A 27,628-nucleotide genomic window follows, 5' to 3' on the forward strand; every position below is an offset into this window, starting at 1 on the left:
GAAGTTAATCTACTTATCCTTTATAGTACACAATTATCTCTATTTTACACAAGGGGGAAACTGAGGCATAAAAAGGTCAGGTGTGCTGTCCAGCATAAGCGGAAGAACTGGGGTTTGAAGCCAGGTAGTATGGTTCCAAGAACCCACACTCCAACCACTGTGCCACAAGGCCCTCCAGCCTGCAGCAGGTGTATCTCCAGTGTCCTTCCTGCCCTCAGGGGCTTTGCATCTGTGCCTTGGATGCCAGCAGGCGGGTTTCTAGAGACCCTAAACCATCCTCCTTAACCCGCCTGCTGCTCTGAGCTGCCACCTTGTCCGTGAACTCTGATTCCTTCACTTCGCTCAGCAGCCTTTATAACCACAGCCCGGGAGACCCTCAGGAAACGCCCAGGTCACAGCAGCCATCGACCCACCTCTTTGAGCCTCGCTGGGAGCCGAGAGTCTGAGCAGGAACGGGCGACCCCGCTCTGATGTCCATTTTGGAGTTTTACACTCAGGTCAGCCTCTGGGCCCGCAGGAGGGAGACTGCCATTCAGGCATCCAAGAAAGACAGAAAAAAACTATCTATTCATAGCCAGACAGAACCTGCTCTGTGGAAAGGATGCTACTGACGCGACAAGCAGCCCAGCTGTGTAAGAGATTCCCGAAAAGCCTGACCTGGGAACATCCACGTAGAAGGCTCAAAGGCTTGGGTGGTCACCAAGCTTATAAAATCTGCCTCGATGCTCAGCCGTGAAAATTCCTGAAGGAATAAGGTTCTGACCCAAAACCCTGGGCTTGTCTTCCAAAACAAAATTCTTCAGACAGTGGACATTTTTTGGCTTCAACAGACAGACAGCTGATCTCTGTTTCACTCTGATCTCTAGAGTAAGAAACACCCATGGTGAGAACGTGCTCCCACCCCATGCCACGCACTGGGCCACGTGTTTCGGTCCACCTGGTCATTCCCATGGGTGGGTGTTACTATCTCCATTTTGCAGATGGGGAGACTGAGGCTCAGACAGGTGCCCATTCCCACCGCTGGGAGACGGCAAAGGTGGGGTTTGAAATCTGGTGCTGGTCTGGAGCGTAGGGGGTTGGGGATGAACCCCAGTGGAGCCTGCGGTCTGCATCATGAAAGGGGAGTTCCAGCCAGACATGGAAGCACAGGGAGAGTTCCATGGGGCAGGTGCACACGGAGTCTCGCGCCCTGGACGCACACGTGCTTCCCTCCGCTCGTGGGTAGAATCCCTGCAGAGGGACAGACAGGTGGGGAGGGTTGGCCCAATGGCAGTTAGAATCACCCTGTTGAGGCTACCTCAGTCCCGTCTTTCCAGATGCTGGAATCCGCTAACTGGGAACGCTGCACTGAGCACCCAGAAAATCTCCCATGCTGCGTTCGTAACATTGCATCAATGGTAGGCGATCGTTAAACACATGTGCAATCACGGCCACGCCACTGTTCTGTTCCTGCAGGCAGGAGAAACCCTGAATCCACTCATTTGAGGTCTCTTGTCTCACCAGAGACCTCAGAAGGAAAGCCCGAAGAATCCCCAGTCCACTTCCTGTACTTGAAAGCAGGAAGACAGGAAACTGAGGCTCGGAGCAGAGAGGTGATGTGTCCAAGGACATTCAATCACTCGTTCTGCCAATGAGCATAAAGGACATTCAATAGCTCGTTCTGTCGACGAGCATGTACTGCGACCAGCCTCCATCCTCCGTGGGGCTCCTTGTTTAGAGAGAGAGGGAGGAGTCTCATAAGCCAACATGTGCAATCCCATGTGACTGCTGCTTTGCACACCCAGGACGTGGAAACACAGGGAAAGCCCTGCGAAGTCTGCCTGGGGAGGTGGGGGTGCTTCCTCAGAACAGGAAGCTGCTCTGAGCAGAGGAGCAGGAGAGGGCACTCCAGGCAGAAGGCACAGGCTGTCAAACACCTGGAGGCGAGGTGAGCCCAGCATCCGTTGTGGGACAGAGGCCCTAAGGACAGCAGTGGCCTCAGGTCTGCAGAGCAGAGGGAGTGAACACCCGCACACAGAACTGATGAGGCGTGGTGCAAAGCCAGGGCCAGAACTCGGGTCTCCAGACTCCCCTTCCAGGGCTCTTTTGCACACTCTGCCTCCCTTGGTACCAAATCTAGGTATGATTTTACTCAGCAGGTTACGTGATGAATTAAAGCCTCAGTCATAGTTTCGCAGCATCCAGGCTCCGCCAACGCTACACACACACTGACGTCCCTTCCCACCCCTGCCCTGGTCATCTCAGGCAACTGTCCACAGACAGGAGGGAGGAAATGCCTCCAGAGTCCCCCTCTCAAGAGACCCTGCTGGGCCATATCTCAGGAGGGCCATGGGGTTTACATTCTGGGCTCTAAGACACTCTCTCCTAGCTGGTGAGTGCTTACTGAGCACCGACTGTGTGCCAGCCTCCATACCAGGCACTGGAAGGATTCATAAAAGGTGGTTACAACCTCTAACTCACTCAGCCGTTGCCTAATCCTGAGACGGGCAGGGCTGGAATCCCAGAAGAGGCGACAGGAGGTTCGGAGAGGCCTGGGACTTGCTAGCTCAAGACCACTCGGCCAGGAGGTGTTGGGCTGAGACACTCCCCGGGAAACGTCTGGTCACAGGGCCTTTGCCGAAAGATATAAGCATCCCTGGGAAACAGAAAAGCCTGGACCCCGCTTTCCTGCCCTGCAGGCTGCCATTTACCCATGAAGCAGGCACAGGCCGCACTGACAGGCACCACCCAGAACAGCGGAGCCCTGTCATTACCAGGAGGGGCTACTCTCCCGGCCCAGAGGGCGTGCCCAGGGCTAGAGGCTCACACAGGGTGAGGAGAGGCTCTTGGCTCTAAGCTGCCCCAGCCGGTGCTGCCGAAGGACTAAATGCTTGTGGCCAGTGAGTCTAGGATGCAGAGCACAGACTTTTTAGAGTCAGCGAGCCCCTGGCCAGGTCACATCCCAAGTCTCTGAGTCTATTCAATGGGGGTGACAAGACCCGGCCGTGGCTGTGGTGGCAGCTCTCCCTCCCTGGGCGGGGGCCCTTGTGCGCACCTGTCTCCTCTGTGCGAATGTTGGCGGGGCCCCTGGGTACCCTGGTTAACCCAACTTGAACGGCCGCAGACACTCCAAAGTACTAAGGCTCAGCCATGTGCTATCCAGACGGGCCTGCCTCCTCACCCTTAGGCCCCTGTACCAGGTCAAACAGCATCCCTACAAAACTCACATCTACCTGGAACCTGGACATGCAGGCTTATTTGGAAATAGGGTCTTTGCAGATGGAATCAAATTAAGATGAGGTCACACAGGATTAGGGTGGCCCTAATCCAATGGTTGGCGTCTTTATGAGCAGAGGGAAATGTGAACACAGAGACACACAGGGAGAAGGCCACGTGACGACAGAGGCAGAGGTTGGAGCTATGCGTCTACAAGTCAGGGAACGCCAAGGACTGCTGGGACCCACCCGAAGCCAGGAGCGAGGCTCGGAACAGACTCCCCTCAGCGCTGCCAGAAGGAACCAACCCTGTCGGCACCTTGATCTTGGACTTCTGGCCTCCAGGACTGTGAGAGAATGGATTTCTGTTGTTTTCGCCCACCCCACATGCGGTGATCTGTTATGGCAGCCCTAGGAAGTGAACACACTCCCCTCCCCCGCCTCCCCCCACCCCACCCCGAGCACAGCTGGCCTTCACATGCAGCCGCAGTTTCCCGGGTTCTCCAGGCACTGCAGACTTATCAAAGGCTCCCTCAGACTCAACTTCTGTTTTGGGTGCTTCAGAGGAAGGAAATCAGTGGTTCCCAGGTCTGGGGATTTCACAGGCCTGTAAAGCTTCCCCCAAATTCTGAAGAGAGACATAAGGTTGCCGATGTTTTCCGACATCTAAAATAAAATTTCTACCTGTGATCACCATCCGGCATAAAAGAAGGACACCTGACATAAGAAAGTAGCTGATGACAGTCCTGTCTTTATCTCATGTCACCTGGATCAGTGAGAATGTCACAGAGCCCCGGGCCTGGCCTGGGTCTGGTGTTTGGGAACCAAACTCCAGCCGCTGTGCCCTGCTGGGTGACTTTTTTCAAATCTGGCCGAGGAGAAAGGAGGCTGGCCTCCTCTACTCTCCTCTGAGTACAAAAAGGAGGTTTTCTCCATCTCAGAAACTTGACAAGTATATTCCAGCTAACCTGTGGGTAATTCCAGTTAATCCTCTCTGAGGACTGGGTGATCTCCCAGCCCGAGGGAGGAGGCGTTCCAGGCCAGTCAATGAGGGAGGATCAGGAGGAAAAGAAAATAAAAAGGAAAAGGAGGAGGGAGAGCGAGAGAGAAGCACTGACCCTTCTTGTGAAAAGAAAACCAAATTGTGAAATTATGCAACGAACAGACATCACGGGCCGGATGACTCCAGCCCTCTTCAAAGACACCTCGTAAACCCGCGCCTAGCCTCAGAGGGAGAGGCCAGATGCCTGGCACTGCGGGGAGGAGCTTTCGAAACATCTGGCCCTGGCGGCCTGATGACCCAATGGAAGCCAGTCACCCTGGGCTCCGTGACCGCAGCACCCACGTCTGCCTCGTGGTGACCAGTGAGGTGTGCCGGCAGAGCCACCGGGGATAAAAAGCTGTCTGAGTTCAAGGAATGTTTCTTTTCCAGTAACCTGAGAGCTTGAGAGCGCTAATCCCATCTCAGAGATGCCGCCGCACTGGGGAAACTTTTGCCCGGTCATGCCGGGGTGGGCCTGCTGGGACAGTCTCAAGAACCTCAGATGATAAGGCCGGACGCCCTCGCCTTCCAGGGCTGGAGTCCATCTCTCCCTCCCTCCCCTTCTGCACGCCCAGGCCAGGGGCAGGGTGGGCCCCAGTTCTCAGGAAGCCAGGAAACACACTCTTTTCTGGGCTAAATGCCCAGATTCCTTGAGCAGTCACAGGACACGCTTTTTCTGAGCCGGTCCAAAGCCACAGGCGCAGGCTGGAAGTTTCTTTGGGCGGTGTGAACCTGCGGGGACCCAGGAGCACCTGGAATTCCAGGCTGAAGGCGGGTCAGCGAGAGAGGCCCCAGCTGGCCCTGGATGGGCAGGGGATCCGGCCTGCACCAGCGGGGGATGAGGGCACAGAGCTGTGCTCTGTGGGCCTTCATTTCCTTTCCAAGAAAACGAGGTTCCTTCATTCCGTCATCGTTTGCCAGGCTTTTTTTGAGAGGCTCACAGAGCCAAGCACTGTCCACGGCACAAGGCGGAGAGGGCCCTGCCCCTCCAGAGGTGTGTGGTCAAGAGGTGGACCCAGACGTGGCAGCACACAGACACGGTCATCTTGGACGTAATCAGTGCTACGAGGAAAACAGCCGAGGAGCGGGCCAGGTGGTACACATGAGGCTTCACGGGGTCTCCGGGACAATTACATCAGATTGCGCAGCAAATTGCTTAGCAAATAATCCGCAGGCAACAGATAAGTGGGGGTCCTCCCTTCCTCCCACTGCACAGGCGGGGCAACGGAAGCCAGAAAAGAGAAGGGCAGGAGGGGGCTGTCTAAGGACTGGGGTGGTATGGGGGGCCTTACTGCCTCACATTTCCCAGGGAGCCAAGAGAGGCCCCACCAGCCCTGCCTGACCCCTGCTGATTCCCTACTCTTTCTTGGTGGAAAAGCCTCTGACATCATGTCCTAGCCTAGACCATTGAAAAAGTCTAGCCTTCTAAATCATCACGCCCCAGGCCAGCCCACAAAACCCACCCGTTCTCCACCAGCAAGGCTGTTCCAGCAGGTGAATGTCCTCCCTGAATTTAAATCTGGGTCCTTCACCTACGTGCTTGAAAATCTTGGCCAAGTTTCATCACCTCTCTGAGCCTCACTTTTCATGATCTGAAAATGGGGAGCCCTCCCTAAAAAGCTTGCCTGACACGTTCAATGAGATTGTGGAGGCAAAGTGCCCAGGGTGTGCGTGGCACACAGGAGGCCCACCTGCACCAAGGGAAGGGGAGTGTGGACCTGGTCTGGGCAGCTGGGTCCAGCCCTCGGGGAGCTTGGCGTCAGGAGGGAAAGGCGAAATAAGTAGAGGGGCCGGCGCTCTAACCGGAGTGGAGGGTCAGACGCGTGAAGACCAGCCCAGCGCCTTCTCTGCTGGGTGTCTTGGCCATGATCTTCACCTCTCTGAGTCTCAGCCTCCCCAGCTGAAAAATGGGTTCTGGTGATGATGAAATGAAACCCCACTCAGGTATATAAAGTCACCCAGACAGTATGTGACACGTTAGTCTGCCTACCCTCACTCATCCACTCAAGATAAAAATATTTGGATTGTATCCCAAGTGGATGCTGGGCCCTGTGGGAGGCCAGGACGGGAGGGTTGTAGCCTAGCCCCTTGGTGGGGAGACCCGTCTCCTCTAGAACCAGGCTGGCATTACCTGGCTCTGAGACGGGGCACACAGGCGCTCCCGGGATAAGCTAGGCTCACCCCCTGTGGGAAACGATGCCTGGACAGATCCTGGGAACAGCCGGCTCACCCCCTAGGCACCACGGACCCCACCACATGGCCTCACACCTGATGCTGTGAGCTCCTCGCCGCGTGCCACACGTCAGCTGCAAGACAGGCCGATGACCAGATGGGCCAGGGGAACCTCTGACCCCAGCCCACACCACGCCTTCCCAACAGCATGCCACAGACAAACGTTAAAGCTGAGAGCTGCTTGTCTGAACAGCTTTGCTTCTGACTCCTCCAGACCAGTCAATCAATCAGTCGATAAGGGGAGAATCAGAATTCAATCACGGTGACTACACAATGGGCTCCCCAGGAAGCATGTCAGAAAACCGGGGCTCTTTCCGATTAATGAGACTGCCTGGAAATCGGGGGAAATAAATGATTCCTAGGTGGACGCACTCCCATTAACTCTAGCTTCTCATCCCCGGAAAGAAAAAAACAGGCAGAAATCCGGATTTAGGGAACATAACACATCCACAGCACTTTTTTTCCTTTCCCAAAGCAGCTGCTGTGAGCTTTACATATTTTATCATTTATTCGCACGTTGTCCCCAGCAAGTTGGTAGGCGTCGGCCTTGTTTTTCACAAGAAAGCTGTGAGCGAGGCTGAGGATGTGGAGGTGAGGGGCCTCCCACCCCAACACCCAGCAGAGAAGGGCTGGGCTGGTGGGTGGGAGAAAGCCAAAGGTTCTTTTGGGTGGAATTTCAGCCTTAGGCAGCTGCGGGGCTCTGGGGGAGTCCACAGACGACCACACCAGCCTCCCGGCCTGAACCCCCTCCATAACACCAAACCATTTTCCACACCCGCCACCAGAAACACCATCCTGACTACACCTCCCTCCCTTATCAACCTTCAAGGCTTCCTGATAAAGTCATCATTCCAGGGCATAGCATTCAAGGCCTCCTTATGTCTGACCCCAATCCCAGCTGACACCCATCATCCACCACACGGCCTCCAAGGAGGCTCTTACTGTTTCCTGCAACCCACTGCTTCACACCTCCGGCCCCAGCACATCCTGTGCCCTCCACCTAGCTCCCCACCCCGGCCTGGCTAACCCCTACTGATCCTTGGGTGCTTCCAGGGGAGACAGATCTGGGCTCAAATCCTTGCTGTGTGACCTTGGATAAGTCACTTTACCTCTCTGAGCCTTGAGTTCACTTATAAAATGAAGCCATGTAAAGGTGAAGACTAGAAGATGACAGCACATGTAAACCCCTGATGGATGCTCTGTTAAAAAGAAATAACAGCAGGAGAAGAAGTTGTTTTAAAAAAGATAGCTGAGAATTCTATATAAGTAATTGTATACTGTTAAGAGAAAAGAACTGGCATTTGTGGAGGAGGCACCGGGCATGGGACAGGATCCTCTCCCCTCTGAACACTCCCCAGCCACAGGCAGGCTCCCTGCTCACAACAAGCCCCTGCGGAGTCCAAAGCCCCTTCAGTCTCTCACGGGAATTCCTCGCTACTTCCTGATTCTTCCTGCTCCCCCCTCACTCTTCCTCTGACCCTACGGGTCTCAGCCTCACTCCATCACCACCCCCACCCCAAATCCAGGTGTTGAGTCAAAGGGCAAAGAGCTCATCACCACTTCTTTACTGACGAGGACACTGAGACCGGCCCATCAGGAACCACTCCCGAGATCCTGAAGCAGTTGAAGCCACAGCAGAACCTTCTTTCAAATCTGCAGCCTCGACTTCTTTGCTTCCTGACACAGGGGTCTCCAGCGAGGAGCCAAGACTGCTGACATGGGGCCCCTCTTCATCTCTGCTCCAGGCTGCCCACCTCGCTCCCACTCACCCAGGCCAGCCCCCATCCCCTCTTGTGCACCCTGACATCTGCAGCATCCTCCCACACCGCCACCCCGGTCTCCACACAGGCCACACATGTGCCTACTCCCTGACGTGAGACCCTTCCAAAAGCCCACAGCCCATAGGATCAAGCCCTGATCATCACAGGATCAGAGGATCCTCACCCACAGCATCAGACCCTTAACGAATCACCTGCAGCAGGCCCAGAGGGCGTGTGAGTCATGAGACTTCTCCCCACGGGACAGGCTCTATCTCTCCAGCCAACCCATTTGCCCCCAACAGAGGCCTGGACTTTGGACACAGCGTCCCAGTCTCCACGTGTCAGCTGTTTCCATGGTAACGAGGCCTGAGGAGCAAACTGAAGGTGCATCACCCTTCCCCCTCATCACTGTCATCAAGGCCTTCGCTGGGCCAGGCCCTGGGCTAGGCGGTGGGACCACAGAGGAAAGTGGGCTTGTTCCAGCCCTGGAGAGGCTCCGAGTTCAGGGGACTGACCCATCCGTGGGCCCAAGGGTCAGGGGACACGCCAAGGAGGGGAGCACAGGGGGCTGTGGGGCTTAAAGCAGAGTCCTAAGTAGTGTCCTGAGTCAGAGGAGACTGCAGGAGGTGGTGAGGTTTGGGGGGAGAGAAGAAAGGCATCACAAGCCAAGAGAGCCTCGAGTTCAGCGCCGCAGAGGGAAGGGGCCTGGCTGGTGGAGGAGGGGGCAGCTGGACTGGACATCTCTGGCTGCCAATCTGCCCACCTCTGGGCTCTGGGTTCCCTGAAGTTACCTCCTTGGCCACCCCTCGCCACAGTCCCATGAGGAACTTCATTTCAAAGATGAAGGAACCGAGGCTTGGAAAGGTTATTTAGTCAAAGACAGCCAGCCACTCAGTGACATGGAGGGGAGGGCCTTGGTTTAAACATGTGGGCACCTACATCTTACCCCTAGAAGTCTAAAAATGTGTTTTTTAAAACATTCACTCTACGAGAATCCCCACTGACAGCGCTTTCAGGAACAGCTGAGCCCTCATCAATCCTTCCTTCCGGTACTTGCGGAATTCCCACTGTGTGCCAGGCACACAGTCTCGCCCTCTCCAAGTTTACAGTGTGATGAAGCACACAACTAACTAACAATGAGAACAATGACCCCCCCAGGGTCAGAGCCCAGGCTAAGAACTGTATTACGTTGAGTCTGGTCCCTCTCATCTCCTATCCTCATTCTTGTGCACACAGCAGACATTGCTAATCAATCCCAAAGCCTTCTCAACATGCCCTCTCAGGCAGCCATTACCAGTCTATCAGAGCTGGCACTGGAGGTGACAATTATTGCCACCCCTGCTGCCAAGGGGCACGTAGGACAGTAGGCAGAGTGAAAGTCCCTCCCCGCTACCGTCCTCCATACTCAGGGGCCCAGGGGCCTGAACTCCCACCATCAGACAGAGTGTTCAGCACTGCCCTCAGGCAGCATCGCTGTATCAATATAACAGCAGAGACCCCTCGATGCTGGCTCAGTCGTGGGGAATCGGGGGGGGGTGAAGCAGGGGCAGGCTGGGGCGTCTGGACTTGAAGTCCGCACTCTGCTACTTCCTGTCACCTCCCGAGGGGCAATGCTGTTCTCCAGAGGGCGGCCCGGGAAAATGAACCACCCCAGAGCTACCACGTATAAAATATATGATCTGAAGTAAGTTTCTGGACTCTCTGAGCGTCTTCTGTTTCATCTGAAAATGGAGTCAGTGACACCCACGTCCACGACATGCCCAAAGCCGGCACAGGGTCAGGCATATGAGAGGACCCCATCAATGCTGGGTCCCCTCCTTCCCTTCCTCTGAACTCAAGGCGTGAGCTCAGGGTGACAAACCCTCTCCTTATGCGTTGGGGACAGGGGCCACCCAGGCCCTGTGCATTCTCCTCCAAGAGGTGTCCCAGTGCGGCCTGCTGCCCCTTTCCTCCCGGGCCCAGGCTCGTAGGACCCAAGGAACCATCCATGTGTAAGAGTTTGGTTTCTCTCTCTTTTTTTCTTTCCTTTCCCTTCTAAGCAAAACTGCCTGGCGGCTGCTCCTGCCTCTGTCCTCAAGGCGGTTCCAAAGGGCCCATCTTGTCCCGCAGAAGTGATGGCAGTGATTCCGTTCATGGGAAGCAAGACGGATGGTACCCGGTGCCCACAGTGCACGAGGCGAGCTGGAATCGGCCGCCCCCGGTGGGGGAGGAAAGTGTTGCCGGAACACACCCTCCTTTGGGGCCTTATTAGGTCTTGAAAGAGCTGCCGCACTCGCTAAAACCTGCTTTTGCCAGCAGAAGCCTCATTTTACAAATAGACAACAACACAAAAACCCGTAAATGGGAAGAAAACCCTGACGATTACGCTCCCCGGCGGCAGCGAGGCGGCGAGCTGCCACTCAGAGCTGAAGTCTTTAGCCTCGTCGACTCCGGGTTTAAATAAATGGGCCTGAATGCCAGCTCACCATTTTGTGAACACGGAACACGGCTGTTTCTTTGCCGTTTAAGGACTGTTTGCCAACGGTGGGATGGGACGGCTTTGGGAACTTTTTCTTTTAAAAGGCTTGCCTGTCCCAGATGCCATAAAACCCTATGGCCCTGGCATCCATCCCTGGAGGAATCCCTGACACAGCCGTCTCCCTGCAAGTCACACCCAAAGGCCCTCATAACACACCATCACCTCTCCCAGTTTCTCCTGCTCTGACAATCAGTGGCATCTCAAAAGCAGCTTCACTGAGGAATGGATGTCTGTTTCCACAATGACCCAAAGGGCTCACCCCTCCCCACAGTTCGGGATCAAGTTGCTGAACTGTTTGGGGGGCTTCAGTTTGTCCAAATGCAAAATGTGGGTGGAGGCCGAAGCTGGGACAGACACAGCCAAGGCAAAGGACCTACTGTGTGCCCTTGGGCAAATGACTCAGCCTCCCTTTCCTTGTCTGTAAAATGGGACTAATAGAACCTGCATCACAGGGTCACCTTGGGGAGCCAGTATGATAATACACGGCCAGGGCCTGCCCAGGGTGGCCCTGGGGGCGACCAGCCCTGAGAGGGAGCGGCTGAGAGTCCTGGGGGAGCCTGAGAAAAACTCCCACCTCCCAGCTGTGAAAACCACTTTCTCAAAGACATTACTGGAGGCAAAGCAACCCAGTGAGGCCATCCCGGGCTCCCTGGGAAAGCTGGGACCTTGAACAACAGGCAGCATGTTAAACCCCCAGTGACGGCCTTCCCAGGGAGTTAAGAGACGTCAGGGAGCACCACTGCACGAGGCAGACGCGGGACACTGAGCCCCACCCCACCACGGCCCCCGGCCATCCGTCTCCAACACCCGGACCGGCGACACTGAACCTACTTCCCCCACTTCTTGTTCCTGGTTGCTCTCCCCACGGGAGCACCCGCTCTGTTCTGTCCCTTCTGTTCACTATTCGCCTCACGACAGCGCCCGCACCTGTGGGATCAATGAGTGACCAAGCAAAGCGAGGAAGGGAGGAACTCCCAGGGGAGGGCGGCTCTGGGCTGGGTGATTTCCAACCTGTCCCAGTGTGGAGAAGGGCTCCTGAGGGTCACAGGTGCCACCAAGCTGCAGTCCTCGCCCCACGGCGTCAGGCATTATCAATACGCTACCAGCCACCGACTGCTGAATGCTTGTAACGGACACGCCTACCTCACTGGATCACGAAAGCTCCCCCAGAGACAGGAACTGAAATTACCCCTCGCTCTGCAGTGAGAAAACTGAGGCCCAGTGGGAAGTGACAAGCCAAGGAGACACGTGAGCAGGAGGCAAAGGTATGACTTGCATCTGGGTTTGTCTGACCCACCATCTCCCTCCTCCCTCTCCGAGCCTAAGAGTAGCCCCAGGGCTGGCTGGATCTTGGAAGAGAAGAGCTGGAGCTGGAGCCTTGGGAACAGTCTCTGCCAAGAAGGGTGATTGCCCAGAGGCAGGAGAAGGCAGACAGCAGTGGCTGGGGTCCAGCTCCCTTCCCGTCCTACGCACACGCAGCGGTGGAGGCAGCGGCTCAGCCAGGCAGTGACCCCAGCCCTCCAGCCACGCCTGGGAGTGTGTGAAGAGCAGTGGCTTTGGGGGTCAGCCGGGCATGGGTTCAAATCTCCGTTTCCAAACCATGTGGCTTACGGCCTTGGACCAATGGCTTCATTCTGTGAATCTCAGTTATTCCCATCTGGAAAATGGGGTCAGCCTAACATTGTTGCGAGGGTTAACTAAGGCAACACAGATGAAGCACTTGGTCAGATCGCTGGTACACAGTACTAAATAACAAGCGTCAGTCAACTTTCCCGAGCGTCCCTCATTCATGTTTTTGGGAGTGGCCAGACATGCACATCCTGTGGCTGTTGGGCTCCCCAGTTTCAGGGCTGGGAACAGCGTGGGTGGCTGGTGGAATCTGAGTGCCCAGCCCTCTCTGTTCTCCAGGCCACCACCTGCTTGGCGTTGTTCCCGGGCAAGCAGGTCAGCAACCTTATCACTCGATTTCTGACCCTTGTCACTCAGGAAGTCGGAGGGGATGGGTTTGTCGCCGCAACAACATTCGGCAACGACGTAAGAGATTAAAGCAGGGAGGACATTTCCGAGGAGGCCCGTGGTCACGGTGTGTCCTCTGCATGAGAGGCCCAGGGTGAGGAGGGAGACCAGCGGGCCACCTGACAGCGGTCACATCTGGGGCCAGCGGTCTGCAGACGGGACCTCACAGCAGAACTTCCCCTTCCAACAAGACTGGCCTCAGCCCCCCGTCGAGACCCAATACATGGACCTTGCTCTTTTTGAAAGGCTACCGTCCTCCCAGCAGGGCCAGGTTCCCGGGCAAGTACCAGCACCGGCGCACGCGGCTCTGTCCTTAGCAGGGAGCCCCCTGCTTGGGGTTTCATGCTCTGTGTTCACTCCCCTGAAAGTCTTCACTTTATCTTCAAACTTGTGTCTTCCAAGGGAAGTTGGTGGAACCATGGTGCATGTGCTGGGGGTGCGGAGCCTCAGCTCACAGGTGGTCCTGCCTTGCCCAGGGCGCATCTCAGCGGCCCACCCCCACCCTCCCCCCAGCCCCCAGCCACCTCTGCTGTTCCCCACCCTTGGCAAGGGCCTGGGCACAGACATGGCGAGACTGGGGTCAGGTGCGTCTGCTCACCGAGCCACAGGGTGGGGCCATGGGCACCTGTGAGGGTCTGCACTCGCCCTGTGAGTGTCCCTGTGCCCAAGGGATCCTGGCATTTAAATAAATTATAAACATCAGGCAGGTGGGAAGAGAGAGACGGAGAAGGGAAGGAAAAAGTCTTCCTCCTACTTTTTGAACAAGGGGACCTACATTCTCACTTTGTACTGGGCCCCCAAATTGCGTGGCTGGCCCTGCCTTCCATTTATTCACTGATCCTTGGGGACACCCCTGGGTCTCTGCAGAGCTAGAAGACACTGCTGCTGGGTCCGAGGCCATCACTGCCTAAGAAGCTTCTCAGAACAATCCCCTCCCCCCGCCCATCACTGGTCCCTTACTGCTGTCTTGTGGGCCAAGCCTGGTTTCCGGTGCCGGGGATGTGATGATAAGCCAGATCGCAGAGCAGTGATGGAAACAGGCAGGACTGTCAGCCTCACAGTCAGGCAGAGGGAGCTGGTCCAGCAGAGCAGCAGGGACGGCGTGGTGGACAGAGCTGGCACGTGCACGCTGCCTCCCAAAGGCAGGGACCTGGGGGTTGGCTCTGGGAGATGGGCAGGAGGCCCTCATCTGTAAGGCGGGGACACCCTGACTCACCTCCCGGGGCTGTTAGAGACTGAAGGGGCTATCGTGCCCGCAGGGGAGGGGACGGCACAGGCACAGGACATGAATGTAGGACAGGCCACAGCGGGCTCCCCAAATGACTGCAAAGCCAACAATGAAAAAAAAAAAGCAGAGGGGTGGCACTGCCACATCCTGAGCCCCTACCACATGCCAGGCACCTGGCTACGATGGCTTGATCTCACGGGGTAGATATTTATTCCTGTGGTTTCTATTACCTCTCGGCATTTTACAGACATCCCCTTCCATTCTGTGGTTTATAAAGTCCAGTGGGTACTGAGCATGAGGTCAACCAGGCTTTTCTGATGTGACTTGTCACCAACAGGGCAGAATTCATGGTGACTAAGAGCTCAGACCGCACAGTCGGGCCAACCGGGGTGTGATCCTGGGCTACCCCCTAGATGTATGCTCTGGGGCAGATCTGACCTGCCCTGGGCCTCAGTTTCCCATTTGTAACTTGGGGTTAATAAAAGTCCCATCCTGGAGGGGTTGCTGTGATGAGTAAGTGAGGTAATGTCAGTGAAGGATGCAGCATACAACCCGGGCTCGAGAAAACGTCAGCTGGTGCTATTGCCATGAAACCCCCAAAACATCCAATGAGAAACCTGAGCATCGCGGGGCGCTTCCCGGGACCGTGCGCGTCTGCTCCCTCCTTCCCAGCATCTGCCACGACTCTGCTCCGAGCCTGCTCTCAACCCCCATTGTCATGTCACATCAGTCCATAAATATTTAAACAACATGTCATCAGATTATTATAACATATGATCTATAGCACTGATGTGCTGCAGTTCTGCGCATTCGGGCTTCATTTTCAGAATATCGAGGCATAAAATATTTATGTATTTAGCCAACCACGAGATCTCACATTCTGTCTCAAAATGCTGGGTGGTGGCAAGACGCTGAACTGAGACGCAACGTGTGAAGTTGCCTTGCTCTCACGTTGGTTCCTGGGGCATCTGGATTGTTTCTGGTTCATTCCGGGGACATCACCGTGTGGCCTGTGAATGGTGGCTGGCCGGGTTTATCACAGCAAGCAGAGGGACCGGGACTGAAAAAATCCCGCAAGATGGGGCAAGAGTTCAAATTACTTGTGCTCTGTCATTTTCCTTTCTGTATCTCCACAGATCTGCGCATAGTGGGTGCTTGGTACACGTCCACTGGGATGTAAGTTAATTCACCTGCAGCCCGTAACACCGCCCAATGGGCTGGCACCCAGCGGGCATTCAGTCACATGTGCTCCCCTGTTTTATTCCGCCCCGCCCCCACCCCGCCCTCCCACGCAGTGCCCAGCACCAAGCCTGGCCCAGACTGGGATCCAGTGAGTGTTGCTGGATGGACGGCAACTGAAGGAATAAATGCGTGACCAGATAAATCACTTAATTAGCTAACAAATAAATGAGGGATAATGACTCCCTGTCTGCTGGTCCGAATTATATTGCTGTAAGACCCTCCTCCTGAGAAATAAAAGCTCTCCGGTAACCTGTAGTTGGTAGGTAAAGGGGTTTTTCTGGGTAATTAAATATCTCGATTGCTAACATTAGCACGTTGCAGTGACCATATGTCCTGGAATTTTCAGCACTCTGCATTCAAAGATGCCGCCCCTGAAGCCGTTCAAGCATCCAGGAACTTCTCACACACCAGTGACCAAACAGCTTCTTCCAAACTGCCTCTCCTTTCCCCAAATGTCACTCAAATGCTTTTACAGACCATTGCCACCTTGGGCGTTTGGACAGGATGGTCATCATGTGTCCAACCTATAGATGACTGACATCTGACGTCCTGGGAGGTCATAAAATATTCGCAAATGAAAGGTGTTAGCTTGGAGTAAAAGTATTTTCTTTGCGTGTTCCCCATATGCCAAGCTATCACCATCAAGAGCTGGCAGGCCCCACCTTTGTCCCCAGCCTCTGCACAAAAATCCAGTCCTCGTTTCCTCTCGGGTTGGCTGAGGAGGCTGGCATTTAAAACAAACACAAAAGGCCACTAAAATTCCTGGGGGAGACGAACAAAGGAAATGCACAACACACTGAGTCAGCCATGCCAAGTCCATGCTTGAGATCCTGGAGTAACTAAATCCGGCTGGACTTGGCCAGACCCACCAAACGCATGTGGTGGGCTCCCTGTCTGTCTGCCATGTGGTACCCCGTGGTCCCGCTATCTGGGAACCCATCCCGGTGGCCCACCAAGGCCACACCAGCTAGGGAATCGTTTCCTCTTTCCACCCAGGATTCCCCATTTTCTGGGCTGGGGCAGATGCTGGCCTCCTGCTCATTGGCTGCACAGCAAATGTCTGTGCCCAGAGGTGGCTTGGGAGAGTTAACCCCTTTCCCTTCCCTGAGCAATCCCCAAAAGACACGCCCTCTAAAAAATAAGCGTGGTTGATAGAAAATGCAGCTTGAAGACACGGCACCCACCCGACCGTACCCAAAGCCACCCTCCCCCCGCCTCATGGACATTCAGGAGCCGCCTTTGCAGAAAAGGGGCAAAGGAAGGAGACCCCCGTAACTCTGGGAGGTAACTTCCGGGTTTACGTTCCTCCGACAAGGACAAGTCTTTCTCTAAGATACCCTCTCTGTCCGGCACAATTCAGCCCTTTGCTGCCCATTGGGAGGAATGAGGAGGGGGTCCCTGCAGTCAGTCAAGTTTGCCACCAGCTTCGGTAACTCCATATAAACATTATTCAAGGATCCTGCCACTCGCACACTTGACATTCATTCAACATTACTGACTGAGCACCTCCTATGTGCCAGGCATGGTGCTGGACACTGAGGTACAGCTGTGGTCCACAGACGAAGTCTTACCCTCACAGAGCTCATGTTCCAGTCTGGGAGGCAGATGACCAACATATGATGTCAGGGACGGGTAAGGGCCCTAAAGGAAAATAAAGCCAGGCCAGGGAATGGGGAGTGAAGGACATGGGATTAATTTTCATAGGGTGGGGGTGGGGGGGTCTCCTTGGAGAGGTGACTTTTGCAGTGTCCCGATGAAGGCTAGGAGCAAGTCATGGGAATATTAGGAGGAAAAGGATTTCAGGAAGCCGGGACAGCAAGGGCAAAGGCCCTAAGGTGGGAGTACGCTTGGCATGTTTGAGAAAAAGTAAGGAGGCCGTGTGGCTGGGGAGGAGTGAGTGAGGGGGAGACTGTTGAAAAGTAAGGCTGCAGAAGTACCAGGGGCCCCACTGCTCTTGCGAGAAAGCCCAGACCTCACAGTTCCTGGTGGGCCCTGGCAGCCTCCTCTCTCACCACTTGCCCCTTGGTCCACGGTCTTCCTTCCAGCTGCCTAGGAGGCCCTCTCCCAGGCCCTGGGCCCGGCCACCAACTCACAGCCCACACAACGGCACTTCCAGAGGGCAGCCTTCAGACCAGACCCCAGGACACAGGCTTCTCACAACACCCAGGCGAACGGGAATCAGCACCGTGTAGCTTGGAATCTCTATCTCTGGGTCTTTGTCCATTACTGGGTATAATGGTACCTGTGTGACAGAACTGCAGGAGAAGGAAGCGCGTTGATTCACGTGAAGTGTTAGAACAGAATGTAACACGTGGTGAGTGCCCAGTACAAAGGCTCTATTGAAGGCCTCAAAGGCGACGTGGCAGGAAGGTCCTGGCTCCGCGCTGCCCGGGGTCTGCCCGCAGCCCAGGACCCCAGTCCGGCTGCCGGCTCCTCGTCCCACGGCCCCACCCACCCACTCACCCTGCGGCCTACCTGCCCTTCACCCCAGCCTTCTCAGGCCTGCAGGCCTCGACACCCTGCCTGGCAAACCTCACGTCTCCCTCAAGGCTGGGGAGCCCGTCCCTCCTGGCAGCCCTCCCACTTCCCCAGAGGGTGAGTCCCAAAGGGCGCCTGCTGCAAACTGTTCACAGACACCTACACCAGGGTCACGACACAGCTTCTGATCCTACCAGGTGGTGAGAGGCCCAGGGGCGGGGCGTTACAGGGTATCTATGCCAGCTGCCAGCATAATGCCTGACCCAGAACTTCTCGAGGGAATGCGTGGACAGATGACCACACCGCAGCCAGCAAGGGCATGTCTGGTTAACAAAATGGAGTCCACTCAACCCACACAACAGGGAATGGTCTGTGTCTCCACCTCCAACTTATCACTCACAGCTTGGGCCCTGGTGCCACGAACCAGAGCATTGGCCTGCAAGTTGGGAGACTGATTTGCTTTCAGCCACAGAACAGCCGCAGCCTGTGTGGGAGACCTGAGGCTCGTCACAGTCTCTCTATGGGCCTCATTCGCCCCCTCTGTAAAATGAGAGGCCTTTAAGCTTTTATTTTTAAGCGTCAGAAACTTTTCTTATAAAAAATTTTTTCCACATAAAATTAACCATTTTAAAGTAAGCCAGAAAGATAAAAACAAATATTGTATGCTAACTCACATACACGGAATCTAAAAACAAAAAAAAGAAAAAAAAATGGTACTGATGAACCCAGTGACAGGACAAGAATAAGGATGCAGATGCAGAGAATGGACTGGAGGACACGGGGTTGGGGGGGCGGGGGGCGAAGGGGAAGCGGGGACGAAGTGAGAGAGTAGCACAGACATATATATACTACCAACTGTAAAATAGCTAGCTAGCGGGAAGTTGCTGTATAACAAAGGGAGATCAACTCGATGATGGGTGATGCTTTGGAGGGCCGGGACGGGGAGGGTGGGGCGGAGTCGTGGGAGGGAGGGGATATGGGGTTATGTGTATAAATACAGCTGATTCACTTTGGTGTTCCTCATAAGCTAGTACAAGAGTGTAAAGCAATTATATTCCAATAAAGAGCTTAAAAAGAAAAGAAAAGAAACCATTTTAAAGTAAAAATTAAGGGGCATTTAGTACATTCCCAATGTTGTGTAACCACAACCTCTACCTAGTTCCAAACATTTTCACCCCAAAAGGAAACTCTGTACCCATTAAGCAGTTTCTCCCCATTCTCCCCTCCCCCTCCCCCGATACCCACCAATCTGCCCTCTGTCTCTGAGGATTTATAGATTTTGCATATTTCACATAAGAACCTTTTCTTAAAATGACTTCTAAACAAAACCTACTTACATAAAACACGTAAGAGCAGAAGGGCCAAGGCTGAAGACGGTAGGCTTGCCTCTCCCCCTCCCGCTTCAGGGAGTTGACATCCCTCATCCTTTTATTTTTTTTAATTCGTTTATTTTTATTTATTTATTTTTTTGGCTGTGTTGGATCTTCGTTGCTGCGCACAGGCTTTCTCTAGTTGTAGAGAGCGGGGGCTACCCTTCATTGTGGTGTGCGGGCTTCTCATTGCAGTGGCTTCTCTTGTTGCAGAGCACGGGGTCTAGGTGCATGGGCTTCGGTAGTTGTGGCATGTGGCTTCACCAGCTGCGGCTCATGGGCTCTAGAGCGCAGGCTCAGGAGCTGTGGTGCACAGGTTTAGTTGCTCTGCAGCACGCGGGATCTTCCCTGGCCAGGGATTGAACCTGTGTCCCCTGCACTGGCAGGCGGATTCTTAACCACTGTAGCACCTGGGAAGTCCATCCCTCATCCTTAGTGGCCTTTAAGGGAAGGCTCTGATCCCAGGTCCTTTCTTTTCAGAATTCTAATCCTAAACTTGGATTTCTAAGGCAAATCACCCCAAAGGGTGCCCAAGAATCAAGGGCCTTGTCCCTGGTGTTCCTGGCCCATTTGCCAGATGAGGAAGCAGAGGCTGGGCCCACGTGAAGCCCTAGTCTGAGCTGACTGCTGGGGAGGTGCTGGATTCAAAGATCTCCAGGGCCCAGCAATGCTCTCCCCTCACCACACACACCATGGCGGGGTCTCGGAGGTGAAGAGCTGGACAAAGGCCCAAAGAAGCCACCTCAGGAGGGCGGCCAGCCCCGGGGGACAAAGATCTCTCCTCTCCCTCAGGGAAGCCAAGCAGCTCGTGGGAACCTCGGTGGCTTAAGAGGGGATGCCAAACACGCAGAGACTCGCTCAGGCCTCGCTGTGCAGACCCTCTGCAAGGACCCTGCTGGGGGGGAGGGCTGCCTGCTCACTTCCGACCAAGAACTGCCTGCCCCCGGCCTGGGTCTGCGACAGCCGCTCTGTCAACACAGACCTCTGATGGGGCCGACGCTGTGTAAATAATTAACAAAACATCTGCCTCGCTTAATAACACGCCGTGGCTGACACAGCTCTCGGGGCCTCTCGAGACCCTCCAGCTCCAAGAGGACACACCAAAAACTTACGAGGCTCACTTTCCTGGCGCGGGGGGCAGGGGTGTTAGACAGGAAAGCAAAATACTGATTTCTAAACACTTCCCTGCGATGCCCAGGGCCACCCTGACATTTAAATCCTTCCTCTTTCCAAATCATCACTGTCTCCTCTGCAGTCTATTTTGAGGGTCATGGTCATAGAAAAGTGCTTCAGCGGCACCTCCCTGGAGGGGCCCCCGACATCCCCCTTTTAGCCTTGTTTTGGGCCTCAAGATACATGGGCACTGAAAAGGCTCCCGACCAAGAGATGACCTTCCTGGCCCTGTGACCCTGGGCAGGTCTTTGGTAATTAAGTAGTTCCTAGTCTCTCATCAAGCACTTATGAGGTGTTACCCACGTGCTAAGCATTTTGTGCGTATGATTTTGTTTAGTTCTTCCCTCACACTTTATGAGGTCATAACACTGTTTCTGTGTTACGGATGAGGAAACAGGCTCCCAGAGGCGAAGGCCTTCTTCACAAGCAGCGGGTCTGGGCCTCCCACCTCACTCATTTGGATTGTGGGTGAGTGCCTTCCCCTCTCGGGGCCTCCGTTTCCCTCCTGTAAAATGGGCACACAGCTCTTCTCTGGATAGTGAGCTTACTGAACCCCTCATCTGCAGCTTGGACTGATCAGAGCTGAAGGTGGCTTGTAAAGTAACTCTGTCCCTTTGCAGGTCTCTTCCCGACAATCCTCAGTTTCCAAGACCTTGGGGACAACTGGGAACAAGAGAGGGCGGGCCTTGGGGAAAGGGGTCGAGTCCAATGTCCACCTCCACTGCTCATCTGCTATGAGAACGAGTCTGAGGGACTAAACCCAGTGGCTTCAACTACAACTCAGGGACCTCGGGACCTCCTTAAACGGCTCTCGAGCTCTCCGTTCACGAGGGTCAAGCACTGCCCCCTCCCCCAGCCTAATTCTGAAGTGTGAGGGTTAAACAACTCCGGGAAACGCAGGCCCTGCAGGCTCTCAGCAGCAGCCTCCCTCCCCCTTCTCTTGTCGGAATTCCTTCACACTCTATGGAATTCCTACATAAAGCCCCTTTTTCTTTTCTGTGAGGTCACCATCACGCAGATGTCTAAGAGAAAGAAAGGCCGGCTCCACGCGGATCAAGGCTGTTGGAACTGAATGCATTTCAGATCCCAGCTGGCCACCTTTCAATTCTATAGGCCCCTCACTCGCCCCCCACCCCAACCCCCAAAACAGAGCCAGCTACAGTGCTGAGTCGGGTTTGGGGTGCAGTGATCCTGCCGGTAGATGCCAAGAAGGCCTGGCTAGAAGACCTGGCCTTTGCCACCAGACCACCCGAGAAGTTGTCTGGAAAAATCCAGAACTGGAGACAACGGCAGAGGTTGTGTATGAGGGTTTGTTTCCACACAAGTAAGTCTTGTTAGAGGGACAGATGTCAAAATGCTAGATCACTCTCCAAGTTCAAGTTCCCAAATCAAACGTCACAGGAAATTACACCACCAACTGATTTGCCCCAATGTCAGCTCCTGTCTGAGGAGGCCGTAGGTCTTTTTCAGTTTTGGCCAAAGGAAGGGGCTGTGTGTATGTCACCCAGCTCAGATAGGAATGGATGAAGCCACTGGCCTGAGTTTTTCTCTTTAAGCTAACATTTTCCCCAAAGGCTATCTTGTCACTACCCTAGAATCAGAATTGAGAAAACGGTCAGCTACCAAAAAGCCACGAGGGTCTTTGGCCAAGGGTGGCCATCCTTCACCCGCTCATCTCAAAGCAAATTCACAGACACCCAGGAGTGCCCAGACCACCCAGACAACCCCTTACTCCATGAGCACCCTTTTCCCAGAGCTCCAAGTTCTGACCACCACCTGAGGTGACAGTCAAGGAAAGGTCCGTGGCACGTGCCAAACCGTTTCCTAAGAATGATGTCAACAAAAAAAAAAAAAAGAGAGAGACAGATAAAAATGTAGAAACAAGGACTATTTTTACCTCCCCAAATCACAGGCCAGACGGGAGAGGAATCCATCAATGCCAGAAATGTGGCTGGGCCTTCGCACAAGATCTATTATTTCGCACCTTCAATTAACGCATCTCAAAGCAATTTGCAAATGTTCATCAATTTGCAGAACACACTCGGAAGGGAAAGAAATACCTTTTCCTTTCAACACCAAAGGACACTCGCAGGGGCGCCCCACACCCCAAACCACACAGGTCTTCACACACAACATTCCTTCCCAGTACCGTGTAGTATAAACCGTGATGTAAATGAGGTGAACGGGAAAGAGAGACAGGCACAGAGAGACAGGCACGGGACTGAAGTGGTAAGTGACAAGAAGCCTACGCAGAAATGACGCTGCTGTCAGATATTCATGTTGAGAGTCAGGCCCCGTGGAGGTAACTCGCCACCATCAGGCAGGGGTCAGGACGCTGGGCTCTTCCTGAGGGCAGTGTCCTAGCTTGCTTCCTCCCCACACAAGCCTGGAGGTGCCAACCCATATTTAATCTCGGATGACTCACCAGGGCCCTCCACTCTCCACCCTCTAGCTCCCTGGCTTGGTCTGACCCCAGAAGGGGAAGGGAATCGTCTTCTCTTTTGACAATTGTTTTGACACTTCCCTTCTGAAACCAATTTTTGGCATTTCGAGAGGAAAGAAAAAATGTGAACTGTGGCCCTTTCTATCTGACACCTCTGGCCCTGGGCGTTGGTCATCTGCACCAGCGCGGCAAGCGTGGATGAGGAAGGATGGTAGTACCTTCAGGAAGACCTCCCCCCAGAAGTCTGGAGCCCAGCAAGGAACCCAGCATGTCGTAATCCACAGCAGGACAAAGGCAGACAGACCTGGTTTAAAGTTAAGAACTTCAAGTCTGGAATCCGAGCTGTGGGTTTGGATCCTGACTTTGCCATCTGCCACTTTATGGCTCTGCCCAAGTTACTTAACCTTCATCTTCCTCTCTGTAAGATCAGGATGACAACCCCGAACCTTCACACTGTGGCAGGCACATGATACACAGCCCCTGTGACTTTACAGGTTCAGTGGGGAGACTGTGGGCTCCGCTCAGTCAAGCCTGGGTTCAAATCCAAGATCAACCGCATATTAGCATGTGGTAGTCAGCACATGATTTAATCTCCTTGTGCCCTCGTGCCCTCATCTGTAAAATGGGCATCACGACTGTTCCCATCTCACAGTGTTGGTGAGTGGACTGAGTGAAATAAGGCCCTTAAAACTTTTAGTACCATGCCTGGCACATGGAACACCCTCCATAAATGGTGGCCATTAGTGGTGGTGCATAACTTTCCTAAAATGATGCACATCACTTCATCACAGAGCCTCAATTTTCTCATCTGTAAAATGGAGATAATAACCCCTACCTCACAGTGAAAATTAAATAGATGTATGTATGGTAAAGCACTCAGCACCCAGTCTGTGCACCTTCAGAAGGAAAATCCTGGTGCAGTGGAAACAGGATGAACTTCAAGTCAGGCAGGTGACAGGATTCTGCCTCCACCTCCTCTCTGCAGTCCCAGGACACAGCTTGATCTCTCTGAGCCTTAATTTCCTTGCGCATATAAAACCAGAAGCCGTTCTCCACGGCCTGACTTTAGGGACGACTACGACGCCCAGAACGTTGTGCCATCTGGCAAAGCCAGGAGCTCCGTTTCTTGAAACCTGAATGACCCTCTACTCAGACCCACCTGGGCTGCTGCTTAAGTCTGAGACTTCATTTTGCGGAGGTAGAAACTACTTTTTAGTCATTTCCGAGGCAGACGGGACGGCAGAGGCTGACAAACCACAGGGACCATTTTAAATCCTGGGCCTTTCTTCTGGGAAGTTAGGCAAGAACCTTCCCAAATGTTTGCCCGTGGGGCTCTCTGCCAGGGAGTGACTCATCCCCAGCTCCCCACAGGCATATTTTATTTGGGGGTGGGAGATTGAGGGAGGGCCAGGCCTTGCTGGGGGAAGGGGAGGCAGCATTTCCAGCACACCCAGAGGTGGGTTTTTTTTTTCTCTTCATTTTTTAGGACAAAAAAGAAAAAGAATGTGGGTCTTTTTTGTTTCCTTCCAGGTTTTGTTTGCTAAAAGAAGACGTCCAAAGTTCACTCAATAAGCTGCTGCGTGAGGAACAGGCGCTTTCAGCCGGCTCTGCATCCCGTTCAATGAAATTCTTCTTCCATTAACGCCACGGTTTTTAAATGTGCCTCCAAGGTTCGCCTGCGCACACACTGAGCTCCTAAGACGACATGTTCCCCTCAGAAAGGCAAGCTGAATTTTGACAATCCAAACGAACTAGGGCGCTCCAGAGTTTCTAAAGTTTGCCTTAAAGCAATTAAGACTTTTGACTGCAGAGATTTTCAACACTAATAAAGCACACCAAAACCTGTCAGTCAAAACTGCAAGGACAGACCTTGGAAGACAGTGTCTCAAGCCTGCTGTGATCCATTTGTTACTGTCTTGGGGGCTCACACTTGGAGCCCACGTTTCATACAAATAAATCAGATGAATATCTATCTACTGAGCAACGCAGGCAGAGAGATTCCCAGATACACAGACAAGTGTCCCTGGACCCCTGGTCTCCCCAGGGTCAGCCCCACCCCAGGCCTGGGGAAAGGGTTAAAATTCACCAGGGCCAGAGAGGGGCAAGAACAAAGCCAGGGGACCCAGAAGAGTATTTAGGAAAACTGAATACAAGTCCTCCAGTGCCAGGCCAAGAGGCTCCACCAGGCCCACCACAGCACCAGCTCAGTCTGGAGCCCCACTTGCAGGGTCCTGCCAGTGGCCCTGCCGAGGCCCGGCTGGGTTCTGCGATCTGACCTCTGGCCTCGCATGCTCCAAACAAAGCCCAGCACCCATTCGGTGCCCACACCAGGCTTGCTTCTCTCCACGGGTTCCCTGACATCCGGGCCAGGGGCGGGCACATCACGTAGCAGGCCTGATGGGCTTAAAGGGGGGCCCGCGGGCTCCACCGTAAATATATTCGCACACTCCTGTACACAAATTACACGCTCACACCCACATATGTACACTCTGTCCTCGCGGGCTCATAAATACGCACACTAATCGCTTGTGAACACTCACACGTGTGCGCGCACACACATACCCCCCGAATCCACACATTCTCTCACAAAAATGAGATCCCACATGAGCGCTTGGCACATAGTAAACACTCAATAAACGGATAAGTGGGCGCCACGCCCGCCTGCCCCGCACCACTCACGCCAAACCCCTGGACCCCGACGCTCCGAGGTGCACACGCACCAACTCGGCCACAGGCACGCGCACACTCCTGCGAACACACCCGGGGGGGACAGATGGACACGCCGCCCACGCACGCGCGGACGCACGGCCGGGGACACACTCACACTCGCACGCTCACGCGCGCCCCGACCTCCCGCGTGCACACCCGCCGCTCTCCCCCGCGGAACCTCGGGCGCGCGCGCGCGCGGGCACGCGCGCCCCGCTCGGCCCGAGAGTAGGTGACGGCCCCGCGGCCCGGCCCCCGCCCCTTCCCCGGCCCGCGCCGGCCCGATCCGGCCGGGCCCCGGCCCCAGGCCACTCACCGGCTCGCGGGCGGGCTCGGCTGCCGGCAGGAGGACCGGCGCGCGGACCGGCGGGCGCCCGGCGGGAGCGGTGGGTCCCACACGAGTCGGCGGCGCCGCGGCCGCACGCTCGTCCGCTGGGTTCCGCCGCCGCCTGCGCGGGGCCGCGCGCGCGCTCCCGCCCCTCCCCGCCGCGGGGCCGCGCCGCCCCCTGCGCTCGTGCGCGCTGCCGCCACGCAGGCTGGGGGGCGCCCGGGGCGGCGCCCTCGCGGAGGCCGGATCCCCTCGCTCTCCCGAGCCCAGTGAGCGGAGGACCCGCTCCCCATTTCGAAGCGGGGGAAACTGAGGTCCAGACTCACACAGAGAGTCAGGCCCGGCATCTCCCCTTCTTCTAGGGGTCCAGACACAGGATTAGAGTCTGCACTCAGTCCACCCCTGGGACCCCTCCCACGCATTTCTGAATACCCATCACCTAACTTTACTCCCGTCGCAGCCCTGCTTATATTGAAATCGGCTAATCAACAAGCTCTTACTTTGCGCCTGCTGATTGCGGGCACTGAAGTAGGCTCCAAGGGTATCTCGATGTGGTGAAGGCGCTGTTTTCTGCGCTCAGAGAGCCAACGTCTCCTCATCTGGAGCTCCCCGCTTCCTGCGGACCCCAAGACCAGTAAGAGTCAGTGTGCAGAGATTTCTGGAAGAAGTAAGACTACTAATGAATGCTTAACACCGCCTCGAAGGAGAGTCTGTATGGGGGCCCAAAGGCAGCAGCTCAGTTCTCTGCTTCACTTCCTAGGAGGAACCCACTCCCCAAAAGGGGACGCTCCTGGCCCAGACAGTTCCTGTTTCCACACTCGCTGCTTTTCCTCCACATGCAAAACTGTGCTCTGTCCCCCAGGAGGGCAGGAACCCGGGACTGACGCTGGCTGCCTGCCAGCTGCCCAGCTTGGTCACTGTGCTGGGCACAGGGGGATGCCCATTGGGCTTGTTTGCCCAGCGAGTGAACATGTTTCAACTGGCTGGGATCTATGACAATAATGACACCAACTGAACACCCACTGTGCGAGGCTCCCGGCTGCACACGCTGCCTGTCTGGTGCTGTTCAGTCCCTCAGCCATTATTTGAAGGAGGCTTTATGCTGCTTTAGTGCCCATTTTACAGGTGGGGTAAATGAGGCCTAGAACTGAAGCTTAGAGAAGCAGATTCTCTTGTCCAAAGTCACCCAGCTGGTAAGTGGTTGAGCTAGAAACTGGACCACAGATGGTCTGATTCCTGTGCCTGTGTGCTTAATTTAGGGTGTGAACAGTATAGTTCTGTGCTGCTGATACAAGCAGGGCCAGACTGGGGACTTCCCTGGTGGCGCAGTGGTTAAGACTCCACACTCCCAATGCAGGAGGCCCAGGTTCAATCCCTGGTCAGGGAACTAGATCTCACATGCATGCCACGACTGAGTTTGCATGCCACAACTAAGGAGCCAAAGTGCCGCAAATAAGGAGCCAGGGAACCGCCACAACGAAGGAGCCTGCCTGCCGCAACTAAGACCCGACACAACCAAATAAATAAATGAATAAATATATTTCAAAAAAAAGGAAGAAGAAGAAGGGGCAGAGGGAGGCAGCAGCCTGTCCAGAGGAGCCAGCCCTTCCACAAACAGACAGGGATGAAATTGATCTTTCTGCAATTGTTTACAGCCTCACCTCACGTGATATACTTCACAATAAATGCCAGATAGATTGAAGAGTTAAATGTAAAGAATAAACATTGCATAAAACAATAGAAAGTAATAGAAGTTCTGAGATAGTGTGTGGCTGTCTTACTAGGAAGTGGGTGATATTGGCTAGATTTGTGCAGCAAACATTCATTCATTCATACGGTCCACACATATCTCTGAGCGCCCGCCATCTATGGGTCCGATGCTATTCTAGGCACTGGGA

At 54.7% G+C, this 27,628-nt stretch overlaps 1 protein-coding gene across 2 annotated transcripts in view; it reads right to left on the bottom strand.

Moving 5' to 3' along the window:
- The window catches only part of NEK6 (NIMA related kinase 6), an 85,994-nt gene extending 60,127 nt beyond the window's left edge, over positions 1–25,867 (bottom strand). The window contains exon 1 of one of the 2 annotated variants that reach the window (XM_057724999.1): positions 25,719–25,867. The gene's annotated coding sequence lies outside the window, so the exon portion shown is untranslated. The remainder of the gene's footprint in view (positions 1–25,718) is intronic. The other variant, XM_057725000.1, reaches the window with a different exon arrangement.
- Between the last annotated feature and the right edge of the window lie 1,761 nt (positions 25,868–27,628).

This window comes from Hippopotamus amphibius, chromosome 2, assembly GCF_030028045.1.
Source record: "Hippopotamus amphibius kiboko isolate mHipAmp2 chromosome 2, mHipAmp2.hap2, whole genome shotgun sequence".
Taxonomy (NCBI): domain Eukaryota; kingdom Metazoa; phylum Chordata; class Mammalia; order Artiodactyla; family Hippopotamidae; genus Hippopotamus; species Hippopotamus amphibius.